Source organism: Adiantum capillus-veneris, chromosome 2 (genome assembly GCF_014529385.1).
Source record: "Adiantum capillus-veneris isolate H3 chromosome 2, ASM1452938v2, whole genome shotgun sequence".
NCBI classification, from domain to species: Eukaryota; Viridiplantae; Streptophyta; class Polypodiopsida; order Polypodiales; family Pteridaceae; genus Adiantum; species Adiantum capillus-veneris.
Window position 1 is genome coordinate 107,570,855 of NC_140932.1, and position 18,891 is coordinate 107,589,745.

Consider the following 18,891-nt stretch of genomic DNA (forward strand, 5'->3'; position numbering starts at 1 on the left):
TTGTTTTTAAAAGAAAGCACTATGCTTCAACTTGATTTAGGGTAACCCCCTTACAAATTTTTTGAGATTTGCATCAAAACTTTTAATTTCCTTTAAACGCTCGAGAAAACCTAGATTTAATGGAATCCCACTTACAAATTTTGAGATTCATATTTGAATTCCAATTCAACCCAAAGGAGAGAGCATTGACAAAGCTCAAAGAAATCTAGCATAGAAACCTTCAAAATAGCCGAGATTGTCGGAGTTTCCTCCTATCATCCACATTTGCCAATTTTTTGAAGTCTGCTCCTACCTTGGGCTTGCACATCTTCTGCCTTGGATTTTTCGGATTGAACTTTTCAAATTGCGCCAACTCTCAATTTTGTCAATTATCAATTTTGTAGATGTCGATGTCGATTTTTTATTTTTGATTCTTGATTATGGATTTTGTCGATTGTTGCTTTGTCGATTGCTAATTGTAAAACCAATGCTTATTCTCTTTTCCATCTCTCTGTCTAGTGGTGGTGTAAGAGCTCTCTCTCTCTCTCTCTCTCTCTCTCTCTCTCTCTCTCTCTCTCTCTCTCTCTCGTGCCAAGGAGAGCTCAGTGTTTCTCTCTCTCTCTCTCTCTCTCTCTCTCTCTCTCTCTCTCTCATAGACATACACACACTCACACTGCTGTAGTGAATGATGCTCCCCCTCTCACTCACTTACACATGCTCTCTCTCTCTCTCTTTCTCTCTCTCTCTCTCTCTCTCTCTCTCTCTCTCTCTCTCTCTCACACACACACACACACATAGTGCGTCCAGGACATCCATAACAAAATGTTGGACTCCTATCGCTGAATTGTCGAGCTCAAAGTACTTCATTAATGCAATGCAAATGTGGAAAGCCTTCGTGCAATGTGCTAACACCTCAGGGAATGGCACATCGACTTTGTCTCTTAAATTCACACACATAGAGAGAATGGGTCTCTCTCTCTCTCTCTCTCTCTCTCTCTCTCTCTCTCTCTCTCTCTCTCTAATTTACACACACACATGCACACACACACATGCACACACACACAGTGCGTGCAGGCTATCCATAACAAAATGTTGGACTCCTATCGTTGAATTGTCGAGCTCAATGTACTTCATTAATGGAATGCAAATGTGGAAAGCCTTCGTGCAATGTGCCAACACCTTAGGGAATGGCACATCGACTTTGTCTCTTAAATTCACACATATAGAGAGAATGGATCTCTCTCTCTCTCTCTCTCTCTCTCTCTCTCTCTCTCTCTCTCTCTCTCTCACACACACACACACACAGTGCGTGCAAGCTATCCATAACAAAATGTTGGACTCCTATCGTTGAATTGTCGAGCTCAATGTACTTCATTAATGCAATGCAAATGTGGAAAGCCTTCGTGCAATGTGCCAACACCTTTGGGAATGGCACATCGACTTTGTCTCTTAAATTCACACATATAGAGAGAATGGATCTCTCTCTCTCTCTCTCTCTCTCTCTCTCTCTCACACACACACACACACACACACACACACACAAGATCGACGTCAAAGATCATTTATGACATAACAGGGAGGTTCACTGAGCAACACATGGAAAAAAATTCTTTATGGTCTTCAAAATGTAAAGCAAAGCCACCCTTCAAATGAGTTTCAAAAATGAAAGTAGTTAGTGATCACCCTTAAAATTGAGGGCTGGAGTGAAATTATTATACAGGACTAAGGTCTTCTTTACTTTCCAATGCCAAGACTCCCTTAAAAGTATTTCATTTTCTACCATCTAGTACTTTCCCTTTACTTTTTCGTGTTCAATATGTTTTTTTAAAGGTTCTCTTTGAAATGAAGCAGAATGTGACACATGGAGGGTCTCTCCTTCCTTGAAAATTTTAAGCTACTTCATATATAGTATAGAAGCAGCTTAAAATTTTGTTTTAAACTGTTCGTGTATGTTTTGGATCATAGTGTGCATATGTTGTATTGGTTGGAGACCCCTGTATAAAGGATATGTCAATATCTGCATGTATTCTTTTTGAGTTAACTCAAATCGAGCTCTTAAGAGCATTTTTTTAATTTAAAAAAAACTACAAAGGTTAGAGAACATAAATTAAGGTTTAGAGGATGTACAAAGTGAAGAGAAGTTTGGTGCAAAAACCTTCAAATATAATAAATTTGCCTCTAAAATGTTTGAAAAAAGGTATGGTATAGCCAAATGCTTGAAAAATCCTCAATTTAGTGTAATCCCACCTGTAGACTTTAAAATTTATCTCTAAATTATAGATTTGAAAGTGAGGAAACCTACAAAGTATAGAGAAATTGAGTGTAAAATCCTTCAAATATAATCAAGATTCCCCTAAAATTTCTCATATGCAAGTTTTCTTTGTTTTTAAGAGAAAGCACTATGCCTCAACTCGATTTAGTGTAGCCCCCCTTACAAAATTCTTTGAGATTTGCGTCAAAACTTTTAATTTTCCTTTAAACGCTCGAGGAAACCTTGATTTAATGCAATCCCACTTACAAATTTTGAGATTCGTCTTTGAATTCGAATTCAACCCAAAGGCGAGAGCACTGACAAAGCTCAAAGAAATCTAGCATAAAAACCTTCAAAATAGCCGAGAATTGTCGGAGTTTCCTCCCATCATCCACATTTGCCATTTGTTGAGGTCTGCTCCTACCTTGGGCTTGCACATCTTTTGCTTGGATTTTTTGGATTGAACTTTTCAAATTGCATCAACTCTCAATTTTGTCAATTCTCAATTTCGTAGATGTCGATGTCGGTTTTTTATTTTTGATTCTTGATTGTGGATTTTGTCGACTGTCACTTTGTCGATTTCGTAGATGTCGATGTTGGTTTTTTATTTTTGATTCTTGATTGTGGATTTTGTCGATTGCAAATTGTAAAACCAATGCTTTTTCTCTTTTTCCTCTCTCTCTAGTGCTGGTGTGAGAGCTCTCTCTCTCTCTCTCTCTCTCTCTCTCTCTCTCTCTCTCTCTCTCTCTCTCTCTATGTGTCTTTCATAGACACACACACACTCACACATGTTGTAGTGAATGATTCTCTCCGTCTCGCTCACTTACACATGCTCTCTCTCTCTCTCTCTCTCTCTCTCTCTCTCTCTCTCTCTCTCTCTCACACACACACACACACACACACACACACACAGTGTGCATGCAGGACATCCGTAACAAAAGGTTGGACTCCTATCGTTGAATTGTCAAGCTCAATGTACTTCATTAATGCAATGCAAATGTGGAAAGCCTTCGTGCAATGTGCCAACACCTCAGGGAATGGCACATCGACTTTGTCTCTTAAATTCACACACATAGAGAGAATGGGTCTCTCTCTCTCTCTCTCTCTCTCTCTCTCTCTCTCTCTCACACACACACACACACACACACATAGTGCATGCAAGACATCCATAACAAAATGTTGGACTCCTATCGTGGAATTGTCGAGCTCAATGTACTTCATTAATGCAATGAAAATGTGGAAAGCCTTCATGCAATGTGCCAACACCTCAGGGAATGGCACATCGACTTTGTCTCTTAAATTCACACACATAGAGAGAATGGGTCTCTCTCTCTCTCTATCATACACTCACTCTCTCACTCTCTCTCTCTCTCTCTCTCTCTCTCTCACACACACACACACACACACACACACACACATAAAAGATCGACGTCAAATATCATTTATGATATAGAACGTCCGTGCAAACCTCCGAAGGGAGGTTCATTGAGCAATACATGGAGAAAAATTCTTTATGGCCTTCAAAATGTAAAGCAAAACCACCCTTCAAATGAGTTTCAAAAATGAAAGTGTTTAGTAGGAAGCCTTAAAATTGAGGGCAGGAGTGAAATGGCCTCCTAAAAACTATAGACTTAAGTCTCATAAATTTAGATAGAGTACTAATGTCTTTTTGACTTTCCACTGCCATACTCCTTAGAAGTCTTTTCATTTTTTACCATCTATAGAAGTCTTTTCATTTTCTACCATCTAGTACTTCCCCTTTACTTTTGCATGTTCAATTAAATGTTTTTTAAAAGGTTCTCTTTGAAATGAAGCAAGAATGTGACAAATGGAAGGTCTCTCCTTTTTGAAAATTTTAAGCTGCTTCATATATAGTATAGATGAGAATTTATTTGTGCCAAGTAGGAGGTACCACATGGGGGAAAATGGAAAACATCTAGAAAGTGGAAGGATGGGGTTGAGTAGAGTTAATTTTAGAAAAACATTGCATTGCAATATCATGTGGTAGTCTGCATGTAGATATTTCTAATCAAGGCAACGCATGGGGATTTTCTTGAGTGCACGGCGACGTGCTGCGCTTAAAACCACACGGTTGAAGGTAGTGCATGGGGGGCTTGCAGCGCTTAAATTTGCAACGGCATTAGTGTTCGAGGTGGACCTTCTACGCAATAAGGTGGAATGCACTGCAGTGCAAAAGCCTCAGCTAAGTAGAAGGTACGAGTTGGGGGAAAATGGGAAACAACAGTTATTGGTCGTAAGAAATTGAAAAATCTCAAAAGTGGAAGGGTGAGTGGAGTTAGTTTTAGAAAAAAATTTGCATTGCAATATCCAATAGCTCCATGTAGATATTTCTATTCAAGGCAACGCATGGGGATTTTTTTGAGCGTAAGGCGGCATGCAGTGCTTAAAACTGCACGGCTTAAGGTAGTGCATGAGAGCCTGCAGCGCTTAAACCTGCAACGGCATTAGCGTTCGAGGCGGACCTTTTGCGCAATAAGGTGGACTGCACTCCAGCATAGAAGCCTTAGCCAAGTAAGAGGAGAGGCATCTCACGCATCGAGAGATGTAGAAAGCATTGGACGCAGCAAGAGAGCAAGTGAGTGAGGTCCAATAATGGAGGTCGTGGACCTGACAGCAACAAGAGTACGGAGGCTAGGGCATCACAGTTTTGATGCGACGTGCATGTGAGGAGATAAACATATGTGTCGTGTGTTATTTACACTAGTATGTGACCCACGTGTTGCTACGGCTACATGTGCATCAGTTGAAGCAACCATTCTTCCCTTTCCCTTCATAGGGAGGGAAAATGCGAGCAAAGGCCTATGATTCTCATGTGAGCTTTTATAGCTCTTTAATACACTTGTACATCAACCACCACTATAACTACTTTCTAGATGACAATGTATGACAACACACAAGGTGTAAGTGCCCTCCACATTCACATCAACCAAGCACAAATCTATCTTTTGGTTCAACACTATGTCTACCTTTCTGAGTGTAAGATCGAACAACTAATAAAGTGTAGCTACTCTCCACATTAATATTCTTGTGGATTGACCAAGGACAAATCTCCTTCCAGTTGGTCATGCCAAGCTCCAACATACTCCTCCTAATCATGACAAGTTTGTCCCTCCGCCCTACCCCCCCTTCTCTCTATCTGTGTCTCTGTGTGTGTGTGTGTGTGTGTGTGTGTGTGTGTGTGTGTGTGTGTGTGTGTTGTCAAGAATTATTAGGTCAATTTGAGGTCCCTTGGGAATGAGTTAAGTAATGGGCTCCCTTTGCATGATGTCTTGCCATAACATCCTATGTTTCTCTCTAAGGAGGCAACGAATTTGCGATTAGGCTAGAGACGTCCCCCTCACACAATTGATATGGAACTCTGGTGAGTGGTAGTGGCCCTCTAAATAGACTAATAAAGAGCTGGTATCCTTCTTTGGATATAGTGTTTGCATTGAACGACGAATTCTTTAGATGCATTAGCATCCCCTCTCACCATCCTTACCAATCAAGGCATTGATCATGATAGCAACTCTCCCATGCTTCTCTCGTGTAGTTTTGGTCTTGCATTTGGGGCATCACAGTCAACTAAGTCATCAACTGCTATTTTTTGGCACTTAGCATGCATGTACCATCCATGACCCAACATGCCAACATTACACGACATAGTAGTAGAAGAAACTTTGCCATTGGTATGCACAACTGATTTGGTGAGTAGTGTGTCGTTTGCTTCTCAAAGGTAGTATTCATGATGGGTGTGTGACCTGGGGGTGATTGCATAGCTATAGCAACTTTGTCTATATATGTGGGTAAATTTCAAAATTTACAAGCTGGATTCACTCAATCTAGCAAGCATGTACACTTGCATCTACCAAGACTCGTCACATGGATGTTGAGGTCTCTTGCAATTAACCATAAGCGTGTTAGTAATATAAGTCGCATATTGTTTTTTGTGTACATTTGGGCACCATTGGCACCTTAAAATGTGAATACAATGAAAGTTCACTCAATCATTTCTCTTTGCAAGAGTTTTGGGCATCATGCTAAAAGAAAGGGCGTGCTGCAAAATACACGGGCGCGCACACACACACACACATACAAACAAACAAACATACACACATGCATGTTCTTCTTTGAGAGAGCATAATGTATTCAACCATTCACATGGTTGCCCTTACTCATATTTTATACCATACCAGCCAATTGGCTTAGCCCCCACTCCCTTAAATGTGAGACAGAGCATTGAGGCACTACATGGAGGAGAGTCTCTTTTTGTACGCGAATTATATCCCTTAACAATTTGAGAGTGCGATCATCATACCCTATATGAGTGCTCAGCTTTTGATCACATCAAACTTGCTTTACCCACATTTTAGCCCATATCATGGCCTACATACCTTTCTCTCCTAGCCACCTCATGGACTCAACGTGTCAGTGGCCACCCTTATATCCATAGTCTTTGAGCATGTTCCATGTTGTACTCGGTCCCATAGGTCAACCTGACCTTTAAGGATGGTGTCTCTCTCTCTCTCTCTCTCTCTCTCTCTCTCTCTCTCTCTAGTTTATAGTATTAAAAGGAAGCATGTGAGAGGCGAAGAGCCTGGTCGTGTGTACCAACGAGCTTACTTTATGCTCGATCATGAGCCAACTCTTTTCTCTCTACCTATCTAATTGTGGTGGTTAAGAGCCTCGAAACGAGCATAGTCTTTCACATGGTTGACTTTTGAGGCCCTCTCGGTTAGCAAGAACCTGCTCAAAATCGGTCTCATCACTCAATCAAAGCAAGCATTTATCTTTGAAAAGCCACCAATTTTCTTGACTTGCAAACAAAGCTGGAAGGCTATTTAGCCATTCCAAAGTGACCAAGCTCTAAATGTAAGCAAAATGACATGGAGGGAGTCACAATGGAGGCAGCCCTACAATAAGAGATCGGAGTCATCATTTCTAGGGGGAGGCCACATTAGGTATGTGACACCAAGGAGGATCCAAATGAGCAAATGATTGCTAACTCCAAGACCAAGGCCAATACCCTCGACTGGTAATGATCATCCTCCAATGCAATCACTTCAGTGTTCTGAAAAAATCATTTTTTCAAACATACAAAATTGCTTTCCTTTAATTTTCGAAGAGAAAATTTAGAAAATTAGGTTTATTTTGCAGGTTTTTACACTATTTTTCTCTATTTTGGGGCGGGAATTCTCCTTCTCCCCTTGCCCTCAACCGGGATTTTTCAAATTGAAAACGGCATGATTAAGCTGAGACACATTTTTCCCAAACATTGAATGCAAGACCCGCCTTGCACGACCATTGCCGTGAGCACTATTGCAGCAAGCAATGCCACTTGTCCCCTTTGCAGAACCCCTTTTTTCTTGCCTATGTAAGGAGTTTGAGATGTGAAAACTTAGGAAAGCTAAAAAGCCTAGATAGTCACGTGGAGCTCTCAACATTGTAGCATCCGCTAACTGGACGAAAAAATACCAAGAAAGTGTGGAGACGAATGTGGGACTCTCTCTCTCTCTCTCTCTCTCTCTCTCTCTCTCTCTCTCTCTCTCTCTCTCTCTCTCTCTCTCTCTCTCTCGGTGTGGATGGTCGCAACTAGGCAAAAATGGAGCTCGTGGGGATCAAGGGTGGCGGACAGGCAACGGTAGAGGAGTAGGTGGCTCAGCAAGCGCTTGTGGCAAGTGGGAGCAGAGGATTGAGGTTGTATAAGGGTGTGGGGCTCATGGTGGATCAGCGTTGGCAACCAGGGGTGTTGATAGAGCAGACTATATGAGGCCTATCGCGGCAACATTTGAGAAGTTATACATGAAGTAAATGGCGGGTTGTGTTCATGATCGGGGGGGGGGGGGGGGGGAGAGAGAGAGAGAATTCTTTGTCAAGCACCAAGGCCAATCAATGGCACTCTCTCTCTCTCTTTTGAACAGAAATAGACATACACACTCCTCAGCAGGACTAAATGGGATTGGCCCTCTCTCTCTCTCTCTCTCTCTCTCTCTCTCTCTCTCTCTCTCTCTCTCTCACACACACACACACACACACAGCTAAAACAAATAATGAAGACGTCTCTCTCTCTCTCTCTCTCTCTCTCTCTCTCTCTCTCTCTCTCTCACACACACACACACACACAAACCTGCGACACACAGGATAGTGCCGTAGAAAATAGAAACTTCTCTCTCACACCTGCGATGTGCCACATCTCTCTCTCTTCTCTCTCTCTCTCTCACACACACACACACATACACACACACACGTACACATATGCGCACACGCACATGCATGTTCAAGGCGGACCAATTTATCGACGTGTGACATATCGCGTTGCTCGTTATTTTCCCAAGCTGCGAAGTAGAGCCACCCTTTACAAAAACAAAAGTAGTCACCCTTCAAAATTGAAGACTAGAGTGAAACTCCATGCTCTTGCTAAAAACTTAAAAAAATATAAAAATATATAGTACTAAGTATTGTGACTTTTTGATAGAAAAAGTCAAAACTAAATCTTTTCATTTTCTACCATCATGTACTGGCTACTTACCCTTCACTTTTACATTTCAAACCAAATGATCTCTAATTTACCCTCCACTTTTACATTTCAAACCAAATGATCTCTGATTTACCCTTCACTTTTACATTTCAAACCAAATGTTTCTTAAAGTAAGTTCTTGAAATGAAGGAGAGAGTGACACATGGATGCCCTCTCTTTCCTTGAAAATTTTAAGCTCAATTATATATAGTAGAGATATAGATTATTGGTTCCCCTTCTGATGAACTAATGGGCACAACTTGAACTATATTTATGGTAGTTTTTCCTTTGTTTGCTAGATTCCTAGGACAATCTTCAAGAAAGTGTCCACCCTTGCATCCACACGCTCCACAATATGCCTCTATAGGTATTGGGTTCTTATATGGTTCAAAACATTCATTTTTCCAATGGTCATCCGCTCCACAGTTATGACAATTCCATTTTCTAGTTTGGGCATTGGCTTGACCATAGGTGGTCTTACTTCCTGGTTTGCAATAAAGTAAACAGGTGTTCTATCAGTAGGTGCTTGATACATCGCCTCCATAGGGACAGGAGTAGGTTGATTATACCACTCTTCTTCTATCCCCATTGTTAATGAAATCTTTTGAGGGCATGGAGTAATGGGTACTAGTGCATGTTCATCCGCTTGTTCCTCAGACAAAATATACTTGATCTGTATTGACCTATGTGTGCTGTTCTTTGCAAGCTATCTTGATAATTTAAAAAACCTCTTTGAGAAATTCCACTTATATAAGGTTTATGTAAATTTTAAGAAGTGTGTATTTATGGTTAGACAATGAAATTTTGGGACATAGTGTCCAAAATATGGGAGTTCAGCGGATCTAGAAAAGATCAAGGTTATTTCTAAAATTGGCTAGAACAACCATGGTTTGTGAAGTTCAAGCAGTCATGGGACATTGTACATACTATTGTAGATCTCTCTCTCTCTCTCTCTCTCTCTCTCTCTCTCTCTCTCTCTCTCTCTCTCTCTCTCTCTCTCTCTATATATATATATATATATATATGTGTGTGTATGTGTGTGTGTGTGTGTGTGTGTGTGTGTGTCTAAGCCTCTTTGCGGTGTGATTACTAACTTCACCTGGACAAAGAAGTGCAAAGATTCATTTCAAAACTAAAGGAAGCATTGTTATCATTGCCTATAATGAAATCATTGGATTGAAATAAAAATTTCCTTGTCCATGTGGATGCCTCCAATTTTTCCGTAGGTCATGTTTTGGCACAACCAAGCAAGACAACCATCATTATTTTAATCTGTTATGCTAGACATCTCAATGTTGCAAAAAGAATTATACCACCACTAAATGGGAAGGATTACATATGATATTTGTTGTAAATGAATTTTGGCATCATCTCTTGGTTCACATTTTTTGTAGACCATCAAAGCCTTCTTTATTTAGTGAGAAAGTCTTGCAATACTGAAGAATTGTAAGATGGATCATCATATTATTGGAATTTGACTTTACTTTGGTAGTAAAGAAAGGTACCACCCATGTGAGGGTTGACCATCTTTCCAAAGTCCTGTGCACAAATGGGGTGGATGATTATCTACCAGATGCTTATCTCTTTTTTGTAGACATGGCTTAGAAATGATACCAAGGTTTTCTAAGAAAATAGTGACTATAATGATCATTTCTTAGTTGGATTTAGATATAGCATTGCCAGCTATTCTCAAGTTAATTAAACAAACTACATGTATCACGTACTAGTAGGGAGACTATATAGAGAGACACTAGAGAAAATAATGTTGTTGTGCATAGAACCTCACAAACAACGAGCATATTTGAGTCAAGCTCACAAGACTATAACATTTTTGCATTTTTTGGAAGATCGGCGGATGGTTAAAAGACTCAAATGATTGGGTGTCTATTGGATTTTTAAGAAACATGATGTTCATATGCATGCAAGTTGTGCCAACAAGTAAGTTTTATACCTCATGCCAAACTATTTCAAGTAATGATAGTGCCAAAGTGGAGCACACAGTTGGTGCAGTTTCTTTGCAATTGCACATTCTCTAAAAACATGAGCAAAAGGAGACAACGGCTATTGAAACCAAAGCTCACAGTTATACTCCGATAGGTGATATGTTATACAAGTGGGATAAAGACCAAAAGTTTTATTATATGTCAATGAAACAACGTACATTCCTATTTTAGAGCAAGGACATGCTAGTGTAGTGGGCGGTCATTTCTCAATGTTGGACATGATAGTAAGATCTATAATGATGGCAAGATTCGGTGATCTACACTATTCTGAGATACGGAGTATGTTAAACGATTTGATGCATGCCAAAGGGCATGAATGCCTCATAGAAATGATTCTATGATGTTAAAATCAATGATGGGCACATGAGCTTTTTCCAAATGGGATATCGACTTTGAGGGTCCCATAAAACCTGCAACATATAGAAGCCACACTTAGGCTATCATTGTAGCTATAGACTATATGAAAAAATGGATAAAGCTAAATCAACACACAAAAATGATGCAAGAAATAAACCTTTATTCTTGAACAAATATGTGTTTAAACTTTACAAGGTACTGTCTACCCATAGAATATTTCCAAGATTGGTGGGGGGACACATTTCTTGAATGAGGTGATTGAGCACTTATTGAATGAGTTCATGCTCATTTACAATAAGTTTGTTCCCTATCACCCACAAGACGATGGGGAAACCGAGCCCACAAATAAGAAACCCTAGTTTAATTCTCACTAAAATTGTCAGTTACGGACAAACAAATTGGGAAATGTTGTTGCATTTTGAAGAATGGGCATATTGAGTGGCATAGAAAACACTATTCAACCTAGTCTTTGGAATTGATTCTATCCTACCATTGAAGATTCTTTTACATACTTCAATTAGCCTCTAGGAAGGCTACCGGATTGGCTATCGAGGATGACCACAAGCAATGGCTTGAAGTTAAATCTCACCTGGCTGGAGGAAATCAAGAAGGCAAGATTGCTCTCTAGGGAAACGTTCCTTCAACCAGAGCCTGCTAACAAAGCACATTTTTTTAGGGCTTTGAAGGCGAGGAAGAGTCGAGGCCGCGTGCAAGTGCTCGATGATGAGAAAGGGAATACAATTCAAAACCAAGATGAGATGGCTGGACTTATGCTCAATTATCTCAGCCGAATTATCGGCCAGCCAGAGACCCAATCTCAAGAAGTGGAAGAATCCCGAGCGTCTTTACTTGGGAGTGTTGAAAAGAAGGTTTCCCAAGAGGAAGCCAACCGCATGGAGTTGGCCTTCTCTAAAGATGAATGCTCAGCGGCACTTAAAGCTCTTGGCAATGAAAAGTCCCCCGGTTGGGATGGACTGACAGCTGAATTCTTCAGGGAATTCTGGGATGATCTCAAGGGTCCAGTCACACAGATGGCCAATCAAGCGGTTTCCGAAGAGTCGTTGGATGCAAGTATTAAGAGAGGGATTATCAAGCCATCCCCAAACAGATCTGTTGCTCTCAACTTAAACATTGCGTCCCATTATGATGATGTCAGTAGCATACAAAACTATTGACAAGGCAGTATCTCTCAGACTTGCCCCCCTCCTACGTCGGATAATCTCTCCCCATCAACAGGGGTTCATTAAAGGAGATCTATATATGACAATATCTTGGCAGCAATGGTAGGAATTGAGCATACATCCTTCTCCAAGCAAGAGTGCATCTTGTTGTAGCTGGACCTTGACAAAGCCTATGATAGAATAGAATGGTCCTATATAGAAGAACTCATGGGAGCTCTGGGCTTTGGGCCTCGTCTTTCTCGCCTCATACGCACACTAGGCGTTGGCAGCCAATCAGAGCTCTTGTTCAATGACATAATTGTGGGCTCTTTTGAGGTTAAAAGGTCTATTAAGCAAGGATGTCCCCTGGCCCCCTTGCTGTTTGCCATCGGGTCGCATCCTCTCATTGCGATGCTCGAAGCCAATGCTGCGCGGGGAGAGATTCAAGGCCTAGCATTACCAGGCAACGACCAACTACTAGCCAAAATGTTAGTAGATGATTCGTTCCTATTCTTGAAGCCGTGCCCTCAAGTGGTTGGGAGAGCTCTGGAGATTGTGCAAACATTTTCCATGGCCTTGGGATCCAAGTCAAATACAGAGAAGTCAAGGCTTATCTCCCTGTCGGAGAATGACTCTTTTGACCCTTCAGTCTGGACAGGAGAGATTATCTCAAAAGGGAGTGTTTTCACACACCTGGGAGCCCCCATAGGGGTGGACGTAACCCACATGCAAAGTTTTCAATGGGTCCTTGAAAAAATAAGCTCAAAAATGAGAAGATGGGAGTTTGTTCTCCTCCCCTTCCAAAGCCGGACTAGAGTGATTAATTCTTATATGATGCCGTATATTGCTTTCCTCAGCCCCGTGCTCAAGATGGCCAAGTGTCACTGGAAAGAATTCTTAAAACCAGTTAAAAGGCTTCTTTGGAAAAACAGCACGAAAACCTCCCGGCCATGGCAGTGGGCTAGATGGGAGGTGGTTGCTCGCCTAGTAGACCAAGGAGTGCTCGGTTTCTTAACCATGTATCCCATGCTGAGGCCATGTGTGCCAAATTTATGGTCTCATTGGCTAAACATGACCAAGCTTGGGCTATCATGACCAAGGAAATGCTTGATGCAGTAAAACTGAGATTGAAAGGGGGAAAGTGGAAGGGGGTTGTGATGCACGACAATCTTCTCGCCCCGAAGTGGTCTTATCTTAAATCTGGTGGACTCTCAGGGGAACTGATGAGGAAGTGCAAAAGAGCAGATGAGGTTTTGGAATGTGGGGAAGAAACCAGATAATTTAAGAACTCCATTTTTCACTGGTCCCCTTGGCTCTCAAAAATATTAGGGCCACCGCAAAGCCCCTATTGGATAGAAATGGCCAGGAATATGAATAATAAGGGGCTCGTTCAACTAGAGCAATTCTGGGATGGTAACAGTAAGTGCTAGAAAACTGCTGACTCTATAGAAATCCAATTTCAATTGAATGGCTTTGAGATCTTACTAGTATATAGGGTGTTAAAAGAGATTGATAAGGTGGTGATGCCAATTTGTGAATCCAATTTTGAATGGGACGCTTGGAGATGGCTCGGGAGTAGCCTCTTTTGGAAACCACATTCTAAAGGCATTTACCATGCATTAATACACGAGGCTAACTGGTGTACCCCCTCAACAAATTATGGAAGAGGCACTGGACGGAAAAACGGTGGGAGGGAGTCATGGAGAACATCTGGAAGCCAAGGTGGCCTCAGTATATGAAGGCATTATTGTGGAAAGTGATGTGGGGTGCTCTGCTGACGCCCGTAAAGATACAAGAAAGAGGAATCGGGTCCGATCGCTGCTTAGGGTGCAGAATAGCTAGTGAAGACCTAGCCCACCTTTTCATGGGTTGCCAGGCTATCAGTGGCATGGCTGGGAAAATATGCAAGTGGATTCAAAGGACATGGAAAATTAAGTTCTTCAAGACTGATCTGCTCTTTGGTAGTAACAGGATGGGGAGTCATGCTCTTCTTGTTTGCACTCAAATAATCAGATAGTACTTCTTTCACCATATTTGGCAAGCAAGGAACCGTGGGTGTTTGAGGGGGATCTGGCTGTGGCAAGGTTTTGTGAAATCATACAAGAGAGCAGAGTGATGATCCACATAATCGGAGGCCAACAAGCCTCAGAGGACTGGTCTAGAACCATACATGTCATGGTAATAAGTAAAGCCTAGGAGTAGTTGTGGTCTCTCTGTCAAGCAGAAAACTTGTAATCTTATGACCCTCAAGGCTCGTCGGTCTGAGCTTGAGGTTGGTGTATATTTCTGATGTTCTTAATACTATCCACTCACAATTGTGAGTTTTGCAAAAAAAAAAAAAGATTCTTTTAAATACTTTAAGAGTAGTACATCAACTTGAATTGACGGGTCATGAATAATGAGAGAGATTTGAGATGTTTGGGGTGTTGTCTCTTGGATTATAGTTATTGCAAGGTACGTTAACATGAATGGAGCAAAAACTCTCTTGGATTCTATCATTAGATGCAAAGTGAAGGCCTCTCTGCAACTTTGATCACCTATTCTGAGAGGCAACTTTGATCGCCTATTCTTTCTTGATTATTGCTTCTTGAATGCATGTGGAATTATAAAAGAAGTTCGCATGAGCAATCTCATGTAGTCATATGCTATAAACAAAATTCATTGACCCACTTTTGGTCTTGGGTTGGATGGGCATGTCCGCACACACATGTAGCTGAGAGGCGATGCAAATTGGGGGAGGTGGTGAGTCATGCCAACACCCACCACCTTTAGCATGTGTTCCAACCATAGCTGATGCAAGCATCAACAAATAGTATCACACAATGCTTCCTTGTCTCAAGCCTCGCTCCTTTCCCTTGGTAGATGGTAAATTGCAACATGTAATGATAACATGAAACTACATGAAATTTTCTCATGTAGGAAAATGGAGTCTTTTCAAGTGTTTTTCATACAATGCATAACATCATGAGCTTCTGCTCGGGAGGCACCACATACCTAGCTAGGTACGATTGGGAGAAAGGGACCGTCGGGCTGGCGGTCCCTTGCCCCCAACCGTACCTAGCTAGGTATGCGGTGCCTCCCTCACAGAGGCCCGACGGTCCCTTGCTCGGGATCGTACCTAGCTAAGTATGCGGTGCCTCCCTCACAGAAGCTCATGATGTTGAGGTAAGTCACAATGTGGGAATTATTGTGAGAATTTGTCCAAAACTTCATGTGCATAGAGCACACTTATGAAATGTGAGTGGAAGTAGGTGACCAAAACGTGGCTCATTAACTGGCATCTGCGCAGATGCTCTCGTAACTCTAAGGAGAAAAAAAGGGCGAAGGGGCACGTGGAGAGAGAGAGAGAGAGAGAGATTTTAGAGGAGGCGGCAGGGCAAGCTGGATTATTTTCTTGACGAGCATGAGACAGGACGCGATGGTTGGAAGCAGACACTGCGCAGGCAATCTGCTCTCTCTTGCGGGCTGCTCTGCAAGGGGTCTGCTAGTGGACACTCTTTGTCCCTCACAGTGATCTGCAACGTGGGGCCGACATGTAGCACGGAGTGCAAGACTGTATGCGATTTTCAGCGTGCTGTGAACATAGGGCAGGGCGTCCGCTTTTTCTGAATACTTCAAGGCGCAAAGCAATGCTAGGGTGAAGTGTACGCAGGTGGGCAAGGCGCACAGCAGAGGGGTCGCCTTGCTGGGCATTGGCATCATGCACGTCCGAGATGGATAAGAGAGATGGACGCACAGTGATAGGGGCAAGAGCCGATGAAAGAGAGGGCGGTGGGGCAGCTGCACGAGAGAGCAGATGCGAATTCTCTCTCTCTCTCTCTCTCTCTCTCTCTCTCGTACTCGTATTCTGTCTGTCTCAGCTGAGCAGACATAGGCCGCCACGGCGCCATGTCTCTCTCCTTTTTGTCACTGGTGTGGCCAGCACTCTCCTGAGAGAGGTCAGCGCCCGAGCATGCAAGCGAACCAGCATGCGGGAGGGCAAAGTTGGAGGGACAGAAGGAGGCGGCATGCAATACAGAGAGGGTTCATTAGACGTGGAGAATCCACCACGCAGGAATGGTCTCCAAGAGACTTTGCTTCAAGTTCGAAGATTCGTTTGGAATCGAATCATGCAAATTAATTAATGGAAGTTAGGGAGATGGTGGCCTTTGGCACATCCATGAAGAACTGTCCCAACTCTTTTGCTAGCGCTCCCTTGATAATTGCATTCCAAGGAGACTGCCTTCGGAGAGGATCATTTTCTCAACAGTGCATTAAGCCTCTTTACAATTCCCCAAGTTTTGGATTGTGTAATATTGAAACTGACTTTGATACATGTCCTCTAACTCTTCACAAGGAGACGTGAATTTTTCTATCCATAGTAGTTAGCATATGTTGCATCTTAGAAGGCAGGTTTTAGATCCACGGGGCGAACCTAAGGTTTTCCTTAGTCTTGAGCCTCTCTTCTAACTGCTTCCACGTCGAACTTGCATCCTTCTGCGCGGCCTCTATGTCGGAGCGCAGATACCTCGAGCTGAGGTCCCGACTCCCGTCTCGAGCTACTCTCTTTCTCTCTCTCGCCTCGAACTGAGGCTCGAGGCTCAGAGTAACTGCGCGCTCTCTCTCTTTCTCCCTCCCACCTCGAACTGAGGCTCATTGCACACTGTAAATGCTCTCTCTCTCTCTCTCTCTCTCTCTCTCTCTCTCTCTCTCTCCCCCCCCTCGAACTGAGGCTCGCGGCAAACGGTAACTACTCTCTCTCTCTCTCTCTCTCTCTCTCTCTCTCTCTCTCTCTCTCTCTCTCGATCGAGCAGTACTAAAGTGTGTCTCTTGTGCAGGTGCCTCTTTGCGCAGTCTATTTGAACAGGTCAAATTCCTACATTCGAGTTCTGTGGTTCGCAGTTCGTCGCGGGCTTTATAGCCCAAGTTAAGGGGTCGAGGAGATGCTGCAACGTCCTCCGTGTTCGTCATCGCATCAGTACTATAAGGACAAATGGTTGCGGTTAACAACTAAAGCAAGTGATTAATCCTCATCTAATCCCACAGGGTGAACTCAATAAGCGCCCAACTTGCAACTGCTCTTCTTGCAATCCCGCTCTTCAGAACGAGGACGCCATCGCTGGCATCCCTGCGATCATGATGCTTTGTGAATGGGTCTGCAATGCTTGTGACTATGATCCCCATTGTGGCTACATTACTTCGTATCTTCATCCTCTAATTTGTCATGTTCTCTTCGACTTTTTGTAATCCTGATATCTTTTCTACTTCTATACATCTCTTCCCCCCCCCCCCCCCCCCCCCCCCCCCCCCCCCCTCCCAAAAAAAACAAAACAAACACACACACACACACACACACACACACAAAGAGTGCCAGTGAATCAGTGACCACCAAGAGCACATGATTAGCTGCAAGCGAGCAACCAACAAGTCTCTCTCTCTCTCTCTCTCTCTCTCTCTCCTCTCTCTCTCTCTCTCTCTCTCTCTCTCTCTTCTCGCAATTGTAGTAGCTGGGTCCCCCCCCCCCCCCCCCCCCCCCCCCCCCTTCTCTCTCTCTCTCTCTTTCATGATTTCTATACCTAACGACTCTACAAATTTCTTCCCTTCTTCTTCTGGCTCATAGTTTTTGAAACATGTGTCAAGTTCTCGCTAATGCAAGCATAGCTTGCACCATCTAACAATGCTTGGCGTATTGTCTACCTCGCACGGTAGTAGTTGTAGCTCTCGATAAGCAAGCAAGCTCTACTCTTGGACACGATAGTGGTGGATCCTCTGATACCACCGACACCTCTATTCTCTCATGCAACTCTGGACGACGAGGAGCTAGCTTGGCCCTTGCACTCACCACGTGGATGTAGAGAGTGAGAGGGTTGGATGGGAGGGTCCGTTCAATATCTTTGCAGGAGGACGTTGCACACAATTTTTCACACATACACACATACACGTATGTATTTTTTTGGGAGAGAGAGACAGAGAGAGAGAGAGAGAGAGAGAGAGAGAGAGAGAGAGAGAGAGCGGAAAAAGAAGAAGAGAGTTTTAACGTCGTAGGAAACTATCCCTCCACGTGGCCAGTGTGCCCTATGGCCATGATGACATTGAGCATTGCACGAGAGAGAGAGAGAGAGAGAGAGAGGCCGCCGGAGGCGGCCAGCCATACTAGCGCCTTCAAAATGCAAGTGCAAGGCCATGTGTAATGTGGCATGCATACCCTATCCAACTAAGCTGGTCACACTAAGAGCATGTCACAATGTCTTTTAAACCAAAAAGAAAATATCTTTACGCTCTGTCTCCCTCATGACTAAATGGCACGGGGCCTTAAATGACCCCCTAGCCATGGGATCGACAGCGAGGGATTGAGGGCGAGCATCTTGAGGACAACCGACGGTGACAAAAATTTTGGCTGCAATTGACGGCCCCCGGACTTGAACCTAGACGGGTGCTGTGGCAAATGTGTATTCACATATACTTATGTTGGTTCGAGTTTAAGGTGAGGATGTCCGAGTTTACTAAATTTGTCCGAGTTTACTTTTTAAAAATCGTCCAGCATCACGCGCCTATGCTTTTGTGTGTGGAGTTCTCCTCCGTGGATCCCATCACAAGATCTTCATTCAAGACCCCGTGTTCTTTAGTCCTGAGGCTCTCTCTCTC

General features: G+C 43.0%; 1 long non-coding RNA gene across 1 annotated transcript; it reads left to right on the plus strand.

Annotated features, from left to right (window-relative positions):
* Positions 1-15,640: 15,640 nt before the first annotated feature.
* Positions 15,641-17,486, plus strand: LOC147463353 (uncharacterized). Its single transcript, XR_015190194.1, has 2 exons — positions 15,641-16,992; positions 17,085-17,486. It is a non-coding gene; the product is annotated as an uncharacterized LOC147463353 (long non-coding RNA).
* Positions 17,487-18,891: the final 1,405 nt, after the last annotated feature.